The sequence below is a fragment of the Sus scrofa genome, chromosome 8, assembly GCF_000003025.6.
Source record: "Sus scrofa isolate TJ Tabasco breed Duroc chromosome 8, Sscrofa11.1, whole genome shotgun sequence".
NCBI lineage: Eukaryota > Metazoa > Chordata > Mammalia > Artiodactyla > Suidae > Sus > Sus scrofa.
The window spans coordinates 3,590,674-3,602,694 of NC_010450.4; the positions used below are offsets into that span (position 1 = coordinate 3,590,674).

General features: G+C 61.3%; 1 protein-coding gene across 6 annotated transcripts in view; it reads right to left on the minus strand.

Moving 5' to 3' along the window:
- SORCS2 (sortilin related VPS10 domain containing receptor 2) overlaps positions 1-12,021 on the minus strand; it is a 507,916-nt gene that overhangs the window by 383,587 nt on the left and 112,308 nt on the right. The window contains exon 1 of one of the 6 annotated variants that reach the window (XM_021100963.1): positions 3,519-3,608. The exons of the other annotated variants lie outside the window; for them this stretch is intronic. The gene's annotated coding sequence lies outside the window, so the exon portion shown is untranslated. Of the gene's footprint in view, positions 1-3,518; positions 3,609-12,021 lie in introns of those variants that run through there. 6 annotated transcript variants of the gene reach the window in all.

The window sequence follows — 12,021 nt, forward strand, 5'->3', positions numbered from 1 at the left end:
TGGGATGGCTGCTCCATCTAAACCCAAGGCAGGCAGGAAACGGGGGTCCTGGCAGGGGTCCTGGGCCAGGGACGTGGGGCAAGCTGCCCTCCTGCCCGCCTGGCCTCAGCCGTCTCCTGCCCTCCGCCTCCTGACCTGGTGTGCTGACCACCGTCAGGACACTGCACCGTGTCAAGGACACTCCTGGGCACTGCCCTGTGAGAGGCGCTTGGTGGCCAGGGCTGCCGTGCTGCCCTGCCCCACCTCACTGACGTAGGTGCCCCGTCGGGTCCAAGGGCCGCATACAGTAAAAGGCAGCTCTGGAACGGGAACCAGGCGCATCAGACCCCAGACCCCTTCTTCTGCCTCCCACTGCGTCTCGCCCACATCCCCACCCCCAGCTCTCCCATCTGGTGGCCGGGCCCTCGTGCTCTGCCGAAGGCAGAGGTCACAGCAGCCACAGGCAACCAGGGAGGTGGAGGACTTGGTGACACGGTTGTGTCCCCCACGGCATGTTCCGAGAGTTCTAGCCCCACCCACGGGGTGACCTCTCCTGCCAGCGTCCAGTGGGGTGGGGTGGGTGGGCGAGGATTAAGCCCTTCCCACTGGGCTCTCTCCACCTCCCGCCAGCAATTCGTGGGACTGAAAGCTGCCCCCGGGAAGTTGCCCCGCCCAGAAAGCCACCACAATGTCACCGAGGTACATATTCCGGTGGCCAGGTCCAGGCTGGGGTCAGGTGGGGAAAGGGACGTCTCTAGCCTCCCTGGGATCCACGCTGCCCCCTGAGCCCAAGCAGAGGCAGGTCTGGTGCGACAGACAGCTCAGCCTCTCTCCTGAGGGCGCCCAGGCAGTACTGCTCCTCCAGGAGCAAAAAGCAGAGAGGCACACGAAGAAGCTGACCGAGCTGCCAGGGCTGCTGCTGCCCCCGGCAGGTGCTTCAAGCCCTCCTGGGCCTGGCTGGGAGCTGCCCGAGTCAGCGTGGCCTTTCCTGGGACCACTGCGTGCAGAACCCTGCCAGCGCCGAGAGAAGGATGCTGTCCCTGTGACAAGGATAAACAAGGTGACACACGAGGTGCCTGGCACACAGTAGGTGCTCATAAAACCCAGTTCTTGCCTCCCTTCTCCTGTGCTGCGGGAAGCCTGGGGGGGGGGGCAATAAGAAGCCGCACACCTGAACTGTCCCCCCCACTGGACTGGCTGGGTGACCGGGACAGGCACCCACTCTCGAGACGGACTGGAGGAGGGGGGAGCACCCCGCCCCTTCCCGGGCGACCTCCAGAACTCACTTCCACCCTCGGAGCCTCTGTGGCCCCATCTGTCACGTGGGGTTCCCAGTGTCCACCTGGCAGGGGCTAGAGGTTACACCAGAGGAAGGACTCAAGCCGCTTGACCCTCTGCCTCTCACAGAGCCCCACGGAGCAGCCTAATCAGTCACCTGGGAGCTCATTAGAAAGAGAATCTGGCTTCACCCGGACCCACTGAATCAGAACCTGCATTTTAACAAGATCCCAGGGGATCGTGGGCGAATGAAAATCTGAGAAATGCTGCTCAAGAGGCTCTTAAAGGGTGGGCCTCCCCCCAACACCCCGCTCGGATTTTAAATCCATCCCTGACCTGCTCGGGCTCCAGAGCGCTCTCCTCCCACCTGCAGCTGAATGAAGCCGCACCTGCAGCATCTCTCAAGAGCCCTGGGTCCCTGCCCCATCACCTGCGCATCCGCAGACACACCCTGCCTCCTGCCGGGCAGGCCCCAGCTCCCAGCTGACTTGCCTGAGCGTCGTGCCACCAGTCATGGGCACACGTGGCACGTCCCTGCCCCAGCCCTGCCCAGAGAACTTTCTCAGGCCCGAGGCTGGGATGCGCACGGGCATGGGTCACCCAAGTCCCAGACTGGCCCTGCCTGGGTGGTTTCCAGACTCCTCTGTGTGGGCAGAGCCTCAGCCCCGTCACATGGCCCTGTGTGGGTGGAGCTTCTGCCCTTCCTTTGCCGCCACCTCCATGCTGTCCCCCAGCCCCTGGCCTTGCTCTGTCCCTGGAGCTCACCAAGCATGGACTCCCTCGGGTCTTTAATCGACTGTCCCCTCTGAGTCCCACACATGGAATAAATGTGGTGGGAGAAACCCAGCCACGTGCTCACCAGGAGGCCCTGGGAACGTCCCCTGCCCCTAAGGCTGCTTCCTCGGTAATACGAGCAGAACAGAACTTGCTTCTCAGGGCAGGGGAGGTGCCCAGGCAGGCCTGGGTGCCAACAGCACTGCAGGGAGCAGAGGGCTGCCCACAGCAGTGTTTAGTTCGCTTCCAAATGCCACACTCTACTTCTCAAGTCTTACTGATTTCTAACTTCTGGGGGCACTGCCCCAAGCGGAAGGAGCTGGGAGACCTGCATCCACAGCCTGGCTGGACACCTGCCGTGAGCTGGCCTCAGATCACCCCAGGGGCCAGGCGTGCAGGTGGTGGTGGAATCAGAGCCCCGTCCTCCAGAAAGAAGGTGGACGCCTTTGGCCCCGCTGCCCTGACCTGAACCGCCCAAAAGGCTCCTCGTGGTCAGCAGACCGAGGCCCCCAAAGCTGTCCACGTCGTAATCCCCTAAACCGTGACGATGTTACCTCACATGGCAAAAGGGACTTTGCAGGTGGGGCAAGGTTCAGCATCTTTTTGTTTGTTTTCCCTTTAAGGACTGCACCTGCAGCATATGGAGGTTCCCAGGCTAGGGGTCGCATGGGAGCTGCAGCTGCTGGTCTACCCCACAGCCACAGCCACACCATATTCGAGCCACATCTGCAGCCTACACTACAGCTTGCAGCAAAGCCGGATCCTGAGCCCACTGAGTAAGGCCAGAGATTGAACCTGCAACCTCACGGACACTATGTTGGGCTCTTAACCTGCTGAGCCACAGCGGGAGCTCCAGTTACGGATCTTGAGATGGGGTCATCCTGCATGATCCAGGGGGGCCTTAGTGCAGCCACAAGAGACCTTACGAGAGAGCGGCTGAGGGACCAGCTGTCAAGGAGGAGACGGACATGTGCCCTGGAGGGAGGGGCCTGCAGCACATGAGGAGGGGGGCATGAGCCCAGGAATGCAGCATCGAGGACGCGCAGGGCAGGGAACAGACGCTGCGCTGGAGCCTCCGGCAGAAACGGGCCCCGCACCTCCTTGCCTTCAGCTCCTTGGGACTCCCGGCAGGCTCCCGGCCTCCAGAACCAGAAGACAATAGCTCCATGTGCTTTCCAGCTACAAAATTTGTGGTCACTTGTCACAGCAGCCAGGGGAAACTCATACCCTCTTCAGGGTTCCCGCCTGAGATGAGTTTGGCACAGGACTTTGGGTTGAAGGTTGGAAACTCTCCTGCAGGCCAAGCTTAGGGTAGGGGTCCCAGCTGTCAGACGACCCCTCAGCAGCATGCGGGACCAGCACGACCACCACCGACTGCTCCCCGGCAGGGAGCTGACTGTCCTTCTGACGTTTGGCTCTGCCCCAGGCCCGTCCATCTCCCCCGCTCCTCAACCCCCATGGGTCTTCCCAGGCACGTCAAGCGTTACCTGCCTTCCCGCGTGGCAGCCGCGTCCCACGCAGGCCAGCTCTCAAAGCCCCCATTGAGAGCTGGAGCGTGACCCGGTGGCCTTGCCGGGAGCTCTGAGTCACAGGACTTGGAAGGAGCCTCTGGATGCTCCCGGGGCGGGGACACGGGCTGGGGGATTCAAAGGTCACTTCTGCTCCAACACAGCCTTTGTGCCCGAGGCTTCCGCGTCTGCCAGGGCCTTGGGCAGAGCGTGCCCCACCTGACCATGGTCATCGGCTGCTGGTGGTCTGTCTGGGGCCTCTCAACACAGGATTCTGGTCCTGCCCTGAGCCAGTGGACGGGGTGTGCCCAGCCAGCAGGGCTGCTGGATGCAGGGGCTCGTTTTCAGGCTGGGAGGCTAACGGCCAAGGGCTACACATGGGGAAACCAAGGTCCCCAGGGGGCCGCCCTTGGCCAAGGTCACAGAAGGGGTCAGTGGCAAAACCACTGCCGTCCGCAGTGTGGTTAGCAACGACCTCACCGGCCGTAAGTGCACGAGGGAAGGACGGGCCGCCGGCTGCCTGCTGGGTCCCTAACGCAGAGCGCATGGAAGGCGCTCACAAAAGCTTCTGAATAAAGGAAGCAGCTCCAGACTCTCTGCCTGGGGCTGGTCCTAGGACAGCCCGTGAACGTCACTCACTGACGGGCCTGAACAGACCTGACTGTCAAACCCGGGCGGCCACGAGGCTGCAACAACGAACACGCGTCAACAGCGCAGTTCATGCACCGAGCAGCACAGAGCAGGCGCTGGGCCTCCGCGGAGGGGGAAGAGAACGACGTTACTGAGACTGTCATGGTGGCGTCCCCAGCCTCGGGAGCCACGCATGCCTTCAGCAGGGTGTGGTCAGTAGCCCGAGAGAGGTCACAGTGACATCTGGGGCCTCCATGATGGCAGAACCCTCACGTGTCGGCAGAAGAAAAGAAGCTTCTCGGAGGAAGGCAGGTGGAGACTCGGCCCCAAAAGGCGGGAGAGCTTCCGAGGGGCCCAGGCAGGGGAGGAGCGAGGGCTGGGGGGGCGGGAAGAGCGGCGACGCAGGGGCCAGGATGCTGAGTAAGGAGCTGAACCCATGTCTAGCCAGGACCCCAGAACGTGAGCTTGTTTAGCAATGGGGCCTTTGCAGACGGGACCATGTTAAGATGGGGCCGTGCCAATGAGGGAGGGCCTGCATCCAGACTGGAGTCTCAGAGTGCTGGGGGAGGGGGTTCGGACCCAGACAGGGAGCAAGGCCACGACGCAGCTGCAGGAAAAGACGCCATGGACGGCCCAGAGCCACAGGAGCCACAGAGGCCAACGAGCCGATGAAGCAGGAGAGAATCTTTCCTAGGGCCTCCGAGGGAGTGCGGGTCCCGACACGGGGTCTCAGACGTCTGCCCCCAGACCCTGCAGAATGAATTCTGAGTCTTAAGCCCCCGCTTGTGGCATTGCTCATGCAGCCCCAGGAAACCGGTGCAGCCTCACCCGCCAGCTCCCCCGTGAACCAGAGCAGAGCAGAAACAGGACGGCTGGCTCCGCATCGAGGTGACGCAGCCGCGGAACGCTTGCCAAGCAGCTGTGAGCAGGGCGGAGGCCCGGAGGCCCGTCAACGGCGGGGGACCGGGGGACAGCAGGAAGGCCGCTGCATCCTGACCGCCCGCCGTCCACCCATCAATGGGACCCTTCAAGAGCGGCGCACTGGCCCCACGCCAGCCCTCCTGCCCCCGCCGCCCTGCCCTGCCACCTCCGCAGCCCCGCTTCCTGCCCAACGCCACCCGCGGAAGCAAGGCTGGCCTCTGGCCAGGCCCAGTGGGACCGCACTTCAGCCTCCCTCCTGCCCCAGGCCGGGAGGGTGACAAGAGAGTGACATGATATCAGCCTGTCATCACTGACATCACCAGCCTGCCTGGGTGCCACAGCCTGGAGGGTCTCCAAGGGCCTGGTGGGCAAGAGTGAATGAAGCTGGGGTCAGGCCTGGGGCGGGCAGTGGTGGGCCCCAGCCTCCAGGGTCTGCCAGGACCAGAAGCAGAAGCACATGCCCAGGGCCTCAAGAGGCTGGCACCCAGCAGGCCTCGGTCTTCGGATCCCACATGCCTCAGTTTCTTTATTTGTAAAACCCAAGTGGAGGGGCCTGGATGGCAGCCCCACAGCGCCCAGGGGACACGTGCTCTGTGTAGCCGACTTACACCATCCAAAGGCGGATGCCAGACGCCAGAACCATGGAGATCCCAGCCACCCAGGGCACACGGACCTACTTGGGGCCAAGCTTGTGTCCTGCAGAGGCCACAGAAGTCCCTGTGTCCTGTGGGAGGAGGCACAGATGCAAGGTGGGCTCTGCAGCCTCGGATGCCACACCGAGCCGTTCCGGGAACCCCATGGCCCAGCGTGGAGTCTGCCCCCAGAAGCAGAATGAATTCACCTTTCAAGCTCATGCACTGTCTCGGAGCTGGGGGTCCTGGGCGTGGCCGGGAGGTCCACACTGGCACCCAGCACAGGGCAGTGGATCCCTCGGAGCCCCAGGGCCCCTCAAGTGGTTGACAGCAGCTCCATAATGACCCAGAGATTCAGCTCAAGTCACAAGTTTGCCCATGAGAAAGAGCTGCACCAAGGCAGGTACCTGTCTGTTTCAGCCGCAGAGACATCTCAAGCTCAGGCGCAGGCAAAGGAGGAAAGTCAGTGGCCACTGGCACAGGGCCATCGCTCTGGCCCCCGGTGGCAGCCCCATGACATTAGGGGCCCTGCTGTCCCCATATTTCAGGGGAGGAAACTAAAGACCAGGGTCTGCTCAGGAAGCACCCCATGGAAGAGATCCTGACACCCCTCTGCTCAGGATCCCCATCTTGCACACTCCTCTTTGCCTGCAAAGATCTCTTCATCCTAGGCCCCCAGTGACCTGGCTGCAACCTGCCTGAAGCCTCCCAGGTCGAACAGTTCATCCCGCGAATCATCAAACCCCACTCCAGAAACTCCAGAACACAGCCTCTCATCACCTGCCTCTGGGCCTCCGCAAATGCTGATCCACCTATGCAGAACACCGTTCCCTGCTTCACCACTCTATGAAATCCACCTGGCGACCCAAAAATGCCTCCTCCAGGAAGCACTCCCTGCTCATTCCCAGGCTCTCTCCCCGGGGGTGTTGGGAACCCCACACTCACCTGCCACCCCCCGGGATAAACCCTCTGAAGGTGGCTCCCGGCACACAGAAGGGGCTTGGCAGGTAGATGCAGGCAGAATGATGGCAGGTGGCATGGCAGGACCATTCATTGTGTGCCTGAGCAACAGAGAAGCCACAGGGCAAGTCCCAGAGCCCAAGCTGGAAGGAAATTTGGAGGTCACTTGATCTCCTGATCTGGGAAGGAATGGGCCTGAAAAAGCCCGCCAAGGGGCCTTCAGAACTGCTTGTGTGCTCCCAGGGATGGTGAGCTCACTCCCACTCTGGGAAAGCTTGTTCCATGTCCACAGGTTAAAACTGTGAACCTGCCGTTGAACGGAGCCACCTCCCTCAGCCCCGCCCCAGCTCTCAGGGCACCCAGCAGAGGCCCCTCTGTGGGCGTGTGAGGCCAACAGGATGCCCTGAAGTCCTTTCCAAGACACGGAGAACCAGTTACTTCTTCAGCTGTTCCTGCCTGCTTTCATTCACTCATTCATTCATTCATCCCCTGGCGGCTGGGTACCAGGAGAGGCTTTTCACCCATCATCTGATTTAAACCTCACAACGGCAACAAGCCCCATTTTTCAGACGGAGACACAGGCTCGTGGGGGTAGGTGGGTGCTGAGGGCCATGCCTGTACTCCTGCTCCTCCCAGCTCACCCCTGCTCCACCCTGTCCCCCCATAGCTACTGGCCTTGGTCCCGGGGAGGAGGCCAAGGGGGAAAACCCCTCCACCAGGTCCCAGCCTCCTGTGCCTCCTCATCTGTAAGGGGAGCTCACACCCGCCCCACCCAAGGGCTGAGAGGGTCCAGGAGAGGGTGGCAGCAGCCCAGCCCCCACCCCTGGGAGCCACCCCTCTTCCTCTGATGGGGTAAAACCCACCCGGCCACGTTCAGGCTCCTCCCCAGGCAGCCACTCATCAGGGCCGAATTTACACTCATGAGGGGACACCAGCTCCACGGCTCAGGTACCGCAAGGCACTGTCACCAGACAGGCCAGGCCACGCCCCCCCCCAGTTTAGGAGCACGTGACAAGTGTGTGTCTTTTAACCCTGGTGTCCCCACCCCGTGCTCTTGCTTTGAGGCAAGATGGGTTTGTTTGGGGGGATGGCGGGGAGCTCCTGGCAACCAGCCATCACCTCGCCTGGTGCCCAGAGGGCGGGGAGGCACGCCTGTCCCATCCTTTCCCGCTTCGTTATGGTTACACTTTGCTGAGAGCGCGAGGTGGGGGGAGAGCGCGAAGAGAGATGGAGAGAGGAGCAAGGGCCCACCTCGAGGGCTCAACCGCAACACGGAGCCGACACGGTCCCTGACAGCGGGGGTGGGGGGCGGTGACACTGGCAGACAGCTCCTCCCTCCCCCACTGGCCAGCCCCCAGCCCCCTTCTAAGCTGCAGGGCACCCCGCTCGCCCGCCCCAGCAAGCAGGTGAATTCCTGCCCCCCTGCAGCCCTGTCTCACCCCTGCCACATGACAGGACACCCGTGCAGCAACACCCCAGGTGGAAGAGGGAGCAGAGCGACACCCAAAGCCACTGCTCTGGGGACTCCGCCGAGGCAGCCTGGCTTCATGGCAAGGGATGAGGCTTTAGAGCCAGACTGCCTGGGTTTGAATCCCAGCCCCGCCTCCTGCTGGCTGTGGGTCTGGGCACCCACCTCTTCAAGCCTGGACACGCGGTCCATAAACGGGGGATTCCCTGAGGAGTTACCCCCACAAGGCGGGTGTGTCTTGGACGACAAGCGGCACCTGGCAGGTCAGTCCCATCCCTCCCACAGCGTGCGGGGTGCACAGCCACGGCAGGAGCACAGTCCTTCAAACAAGCAGCACTCGCGCCGAAGGACGCTTGCGGTCTCCTGGACCTGCAAGGACGCTGTGCTGTCCTGGGAGGAGAAGGGGTTTCTCTGGGGGGGGGGATGAACCTGGACATAGCAGACCAGCACTGACACCAGGAGGGAGGGGCTGACTCCCCGGGCCCTGGGCAGCGAGCCTTCTGGGCGGGCATCCCCCACACTTAGCCAGGACTGAGCTGGTAATGACCTTGCCCTCCCTCATGAGCTGGGGCACAAATGCCCTCTCAGAGGAGCCTCCCAGACCCTCCCAGCCACCCCGACATCCTGCTCTCCTCACCTCCAGAGCTGTGTGTGGGGAAGGTGAACTCACCTCCGCAGTCACGACTCCCTCCTCATCTCTTAGGCCAACAGTGCCTCGCCAAGCATCAGGAGGCCCACGCAAAAACGCTATGATGCTCCTGGAATCAGCCTGCTTCACCTGTAGTCTCCTGGACTTTGTAGCCAACCCCATTGCCCTTTTTGCTTTAGCTGCTAGGATGCTCATGTGACATCTGGTTTTGTTCTTTTCCTACCATTGCGTGCCCTTTGTACTAATTCCCTCAACTGCTTGTTATTTTAAGGTAGAAATACAGATTTTAAGTAAGCATTTAAAGCCCTTGGTGGAACTAGGCAGTTATGAACACATCAATAATATCCAACATTGTGGCTAATTATGTAATGATCCAAAACCTACAAAGACTTTTCCTACATTACAACACCCAGCAAATGCAGTTATGGAAACTCAACTCTCAGAACATTGTGGGGGAAAAGGACACGGCAGATTCCAGGAGCAACGGAGCCCTGGGCCCCAGGTGGGGTGGGGGTGGGAGGCGGGCACAAGCCAGGCAGGGGCTGCTTGGTGCCCTTGAAGCCCTGGCGCTCTCCAGCGGGCACTGAAGCACCAGCCTTCTCTTCAGCACCTCGTTTGAAAGTCAAAACAGGCCCTTCCCTATTTGAATCCAAAGCACAAGTTCTCCGAAAGAACATCTTCGCAAAGCTTTTACCAGAGGACCTGCAGACGGGGGAGGGCCCGGGGCTGTAACTTTTGCGAGGCTGGGCAGGCAAGTGTGGGGTGTCACAGCCTCCCCCCAGGCACCCCTACCCCTGCCACATTCCCAGCTTCCTTTCTGTGTTGGGACTCAATGGGTACAATTAAGAGAGCACAATCCCCAGACCCTGGCAGAGCTATGAGGATCCAGACACACGGGCATCCATGAAGGAAGGCCCCGCGCAGCGGGAAGCCTGGCATAAGGCAGACTCCAGCAGCACAAGGCAGAGAAGGCTGGGGGTAGGCGGTGGGCCACGCCAAGCCAGGTGCAGCCAGGCAGGGGTGGGGGGTGGGGGGTGGAGGGGACGACACGTGTTATCCAGAGGGAAGAGCATGTGTTAGGGCCAAGGACAGAGGAGGGTGCTGTGGGGCACGGAGAGGGCAGCGCTGGCACAAGGGCTGGGCGGGCTGCTCCAGGGAACGGGAGCTTGAGTGCCGCCCCCTCGGCTCTCCACTCCCCGCTGCCCTTTTGCACACCACCCTCTGGCCGCCGACTCAGTGCCCATCCCACCAGCTTCCTTGTCCTCATCGCCCTTTGCTCCCACTCCCAGGCCTGTGTGCCCGCGTCCCTCCCTGCCCCTGAGGACAAGCGGCAGGTCACTGGTCTGGCCATCCGTCTCACCCCCTCCACTCAAGCAGCCCCTGGACAGCCTGCTGCAAGCCCAGCCTGATGGCAGGAGCAGGCTAGGTGCTCAGGGGACAGTGGCCTGCTTCTTGGTGAAATCTCACCAGGAACAAGCCAAGGGGCCTTGGCAGCTTTGTCATTTTCACCCAAGAAAAAAAGGTGAGCAGAGCCGCCCGAGGGAAACACCTGTAAGTCAGGCCACGGCCCCGCTGCCTCCTCGTGCGCTGGGAATACATCGAGCAACTTCCACGGGATGGAGAGCCCCCTTCCCACCCTGGCCATACCCTGGAGGTGAACACACACAGGGCACGCTCCTGCCGCAGGGCCTCTGCCCCCGCTGCTGCCTGGGCCTGACCCGCAGGGCCTGGAACCCCACGGCCCTCCCTCCCCGGCCCGCCGGTCCCTCTTCAGCTCCAGGCTCTGTGCCTCGATCTCCACGGCACTTACCTCCATGTGAAGGGACCTGTTCCCAACTTGTCTGCCTCCCTGTTGTGTCCCCCGTTAGAATGTCACCTCGGTGACAGCAGGGACTCGGTTCTGTGCCCTCTGAGGGGAATGCAGGAACCGGGAGCTTCGAGCTGACCGACCGGCAGGGGCAGGGGCCATCACCCCGCCCGGTCCACCCCCGACCTTTCCCAACTCTCCACGGGCTAGTGACAGTGACACTTCCGTGCTGGACAGGGTAAGTCTGACCACAGAGCCATAGGCCCTGCCCCTCCTTCCTGAAACAGCGGCTCAGGCGAACGCGTGGATGTGTTTGCGTTTCTCGATTCCCCGTGAGCAGCCGTCTGGCGTTTGTCAGCTGTCTCTCCAGCCATCTGGCAGCGGGCTCAGAAAGCTGCGCCCTCTAAACAAACTGTCAAATGTGAGTCTTTCCAGCAGGTAAGGCCACACAGCCCAGGTGGAGGCGGAAGACCCAGACTTTTCCATGCTCACTGTTCCCAGACCTGAGTAAAAAGCCCCCTCTCCTGTGGGGACTCGGTGTCCCCGCGAAACCCACAGCTTGGATGGCAGAGGGTACGTGATCGATTGTGCTCTGCACCCAGCTGGCCCGGAGGGAATCCAGAAACGGACGCCTCCCCGAGCTGCCACCACACGGAACAAGGGCTCCCTGAGGCTGAGCCTTCTAAAACCTCCAGCGTGAAATTCTCGAATCATCGCTCTGATTCCAACCATGGGGGTGGAAATCGATGTGTAAGTGAGGCATCTATTTCCCCCGCTTTTTTTTTTTTTTTTTGCTTTTGCTTTTGGGGGCCATGCATGTGACATATGGAAGTTTCCCGGCTGGGGTTCGAATTGGAGCTGTGGCTACCAGCCTACACCACAGCCACAGCAACACCAGGGCCAAGCCGGGTCTGTGTACACAACTCATGGCCATGCCGGATCCTTAACCCACTGAGCAAGGCCAGGGATTGAACCTGCATCCTCATGGATACTGGTTGGGTTTATAACCTGCTGAGGCGTAACAGGAACGCCTCCCCTGCTTTTGTAAAAGACAGCATTGAATTCATTCCCCACCAACTCGGCCAGCTGTGAGAACAGGATGATAATTTAAAGAAGAACCAGGGTGGGAGGGTCGATTAGGGAGCACGGGGCCCTGCAGCAGAGCAGAAAGCACAGGCCGAATGCTGACCTGGGATGGCACAGGGCCAGTTACCTAACACTTGGTCTGCCCATCTCTTGGTTTTTCTAGAGAAGCCAGAATTCCAGATTGTTATGCTAAGGTTCATGCTTTTTAAATGCTGGAAGATACCATGCGAGCCAGGTTAGTCGGAGGGCCCAGGCTGGTCCTTCAGCAACGACACTCAAACCTGGCTCCGTTCCGAACCAGAAGGCCTGAACCGTCCACACGAGCAGCC